The sequence below is a fragment of the Zea mays genome, chromosome 10 (assembly GCF_902167145.1).
Source record: "Zea mays cultivar B73 chromosome 10, Zm-B73-REFERENCE-NAM-5.0, whole genome shotgun sequence".
NCBI lineage: Eukaryota > Viridiplantae > Streptophyta > Magnoliopsida > Poales > Poaceae > Zea > Zea mays.
Window position 1 is genome coordinate 8,649,875 of NC_050105.1, and position 4,304 is coordinate 8,654,178.

A 4,304-nucleotide genomic window follows, 5' to 3' on the forward strand; every position below is an offset into this window, starting at 1 on the left:
GTAGACAAATAAATCCAAACAAATTTGTATAACTCATAACTTGTCCATTTTAACTCCGATTTAGTCCGTTCAAGTTGTGTTTGTCTCGTATTAAATTTTTCTACACAATAACAACATTATTTACAACATATTACTTACTTTTATATTGTTTATTCTATGTTTAGTGATTTATCTTGCTAATCAATGTAAACTGTCCATGAGCATAACCGGACTAAAAATACAACCTAAATCAAGTTATATCTCGGATTAAGTTTAATTAATTACTTCTCACATGATATATATTAATTAACATATAATATATCTTTTATTGTTTAATCACCTAAATCTTTGGAAAATCATATCTTCCTAACCATAACTTCGAATTTAGTGGTTCTCGAACCGACAATCTCGTAGCAGCACGTAGAATATTCTTATGTTGTTTGTTCTCTTGTTTGGGGTATTGTTATTGAAAGGGAAATGTGCCCTTGGGCCATTTCTAGTATAGTTTGGTGATTAAGTGTCCAACACATATTAAGTGGGTTATTATATGCCAAATGATGAATGAAGTGCAAATCAACAAGAAGGTATGTTTCTAGACTTAGTTCATTTGTTTTGGGTACTAATGAAGTTACCCAAGTGCTAGAAATAGGAAAAGAAAAAGATTGGAACAGAGTGCCTGTGTACAGCCAAGACTCAGCACAGTCTGGCACATCGGACTGTCCGGTGGTGCACCGGACAGTGTCCGGTGCGCCAGGCTGGTCTCCGGCGAACTGGCCACTCTAGGGAAACTTTAGCGGCGTACGACTATAATTCACCGGACTGTCCGGTGAGCCAACCGTCGCCAGCGCAACGGTCGGCCGCGCAATCCGCGGGCGACGCGTGGCCCGCGCCAACGGTCGGCTGGGGGCACCGGACTGTCCGGTGTGCACCGGACAGTGTTTGGTGCGCCAACTAGCCCGAAGTTGCAACTGTCGGCTGCGCCAGGAATGGAAGGAAATCGCGCAACGGACATGAACAGTGGTTGTCCGGTGGCACACCGGGTTGTCCGGTGCGCCACCCGACAGAAGGCAAGATTTGCCTTCCAAGAATGCCTCCAACGGCTCCTAGCTGCCTTGGGGCTATAAAAGGGACCCCTAGGCGCATGGAGGAGTCACCCAAGCATACTTTGAGTATTCTAAGTCTTCCACACTCTGTCTCCGCGCACTTGATCGACCGTGTTAGTGATTTGAGCTCCGTTCTTGTAGTGAACTAGTTGTGCTTCATTTTGAGCTCAAGTCTTGGCTTGTGTGCGTGTGTATTGCTGCGGATTTGTGTGTGTTGCTTCCCATCCTTACTCTTGTGCTTTCACTGTGATCTTTATTGTAAGGGCGAGAGACTCCAACTTGTGGAGATTCCTCGCGAATAGGAAAATTGATAAGCAAAGAAAAGCCGTGGTATTCAAGTTGATCATTGGATCACTTAAAAGGGGTTGAGTGCAACCCTCGTCCATTGGGACGCCACAACGTGGAGGTAGGCAAGTGTTATACTTGCCGAACCACGGGATAAACTCGCGTGTCTTTTGTGATTGTTTTTCTGTGATACTTGTGTTCGCAAGAGCTCGCTACTTAGCCATACTAACACTTAACCAAATTTTGTGGTTATTAGTTGTTGAATTTTACAGGATCACCTATTCACCCCCCTCTAGGTTCTCTCAGTTATGCATTTCTTGTCTATTTGTATGTATTGCTACGAATAGCGGTGAGGTCACGAGAACTTGAAGATTAACTTGGAAAAGTACCTGGGAATCTCGAGTCTAAGGCAAGTTGTGCCCTTGATCACTTTTCTCTTTACCCAATAATGTTCATGTTAATCACAGTGACATGCTCAGATTAATTTGATGGGACCTAATAGGCTTCCCTAGATTTGTTTGTCCCACACCTTATTTACCACTGAACTTTTGGATAGTTTTGCTATTGCTCTACCTAGTTTTGGGAAATTAATGTTACATTATGATCATGTTCCAGTTATGCTGTTATTTTAATTATTGTTCATGATAAAGATCATTGTGTTGATTGAAACATGGAGCTTAACTTGAGATATCCGTGCTACCACAAGGGTGGAATGGGATGGCCTTGTCTGACTAATTAGGAAAGCTAGTGGAAGACTACCTTATACGAAAGGGGCAAGGGCGGTAGAGGAGCTGCTTATAGGGAGGTTCTTTGGTCGATCATGCTGCGATGGCTTTTCGGACGAGGGATTCCTATATTTCTCTTCTCAGAAACCATAGCGGGTTCTCTGAAGCTAGTGGAACTTTGTAAAGGCCTCGTAGTGGATCTCCAGCTATTCACCTCGGAAGTGTCTAAGGGCCTTGCAAACCCTGGCTAGACGAGATACACGACTTGTGGGTAAAGGTCGTAACCTCTGTACAGTGTAAAATTGGTATAACAGTCATGCTTACGCTCATGAGCGACTCAGGACTTTTGCATGATTAATTTGTAAAACTAAACTTAATCTGTCATATGCATTGCATTGTGGGTGTTATTATCAATTGTGATCTCTTATTTAAATGGGTTGGTATCTACTTATACTTAGTAACTGCTAATAAAATTTTGACCAACTTTAAAAACAATGCTCAACTTTAACCATCTTCTTTGGTAAGCCTTACACTTCACATGAGCTCCCACCTTTGGTGAGTTCATGCACATTATTCCTCACAACTTGTTGGGCGATGAACGTATGTGAGCTCACCCTTGCTGTACTCACATCACCCCAGGTCAAGAACAGGTACCGCAGGATGAGGCGCATGAAGGATGCTGTGATGAGTTCGTGAGTGGTCTAGGTCATCATCTCCCAGTCAACTATGGTTGCTGGATCATTGTCTTCATATGATGTAATTATTTATCTATTTTATACATAACTCCATTATATATTAAAGATGTGACATTCGTTTCTGTACAATGAGTCATCATATGTGTGAGACTTGATCCTAGCACACACTTGGTGAAGTTTCGCGCCCGGGTTTGGTGCCCCTAAAACCCAGGTGCGACAGAAGTGGTATCAAAGCAATTGTTGACTGTAGGATGAAACATAGATAGAACCAGACAACCCTTATACTTACTTACCTTTGCTACTCTGATTCTTTCTAAACTTCCCTTAATCTTCTCTCATCTATTGTTGCTTTACTCTGATTGCTCTTACCTTTTCTATTCAAAAGACAAATATGGATTTCACACCTTGGAATCCTGTACTAAAGTGACCCTTAGGAATAGGAGTCCTAATCATAGGCATAAAAACTATTTTTGTAGGTATCTATATGCTTGGATGCTTGTTCTTATGATAACTGTTTGATTTGGTTCTTTGATTGAGTGTGATGGGTTGTGGAGTAATGTCCACAATTACATTTGCATATACATATAGACATACAAAAAATGTGTTCATAAGATAACTAGCCAACCTTGATTATCCCCTATATAACAAAACAAATAGATCTATCTTATAGATCCATCTTAAAAGATTTTCTCTTTTCTTAATAGATTCATCTTACGTTAAAAGATTCATCTTATCCTAATCCCTTCACTTATCCGATCCTAGAGTAACAACCATGATCTAATTCAAATTAATTAGATCTTATTTAGTCAAATTTGGTTATGCTAAACTAATCTAGTTTCCATCTAATCTAATATGAACTAACCTAATGTGAGCTACTCAAACATGTTAGTTAATACTGGTGAAATAGATTAGACCCAATAAACATGTTTTAACCTAAATTGGTGTCTTAGAGCAACTCGTCCATGAACAAACAACCTATCCAACATGTTCATAAGAACTATCCATTCTAACCTAAAACCAAATCTTATCCGACTTAATGTAGTCTATCCCACTCACAGCTATCTTAGCCATATGTCCCTAGTTTGGATGACAACACTAAGACTGAAGAAGGAAGATATCAACTTCAACAAGGAAGGTCAAGAAATCAACCAAATCTCGAGACAAATCATGATCCACCATCCAAAACGAAGTCCTCCCTTGTCTCGATCTTCTTACCCCAACCTTCTTCACTAATAACTAAAACATGATTCTAATGTACCCATGCTATCCTAGTAAACCACTAATTAACATAAAAACTTTATTGTTTGGTACCAACTAGAAACTAACAGCTAAATTACAACCAATCTCTCTATATCCCTTTTCTTACTAATCTCGAGGACGAGATTATTTTTAAGGGGGTAGAATTTATAACACCCAAAATCCTAATTTTGGGATTCATAAAAGTTTGTCCAAAATAGTGGAGTTAGAAATTTGGAACTAGAGACTTAGAAACAAATAAACAATAAAATGATGATAAG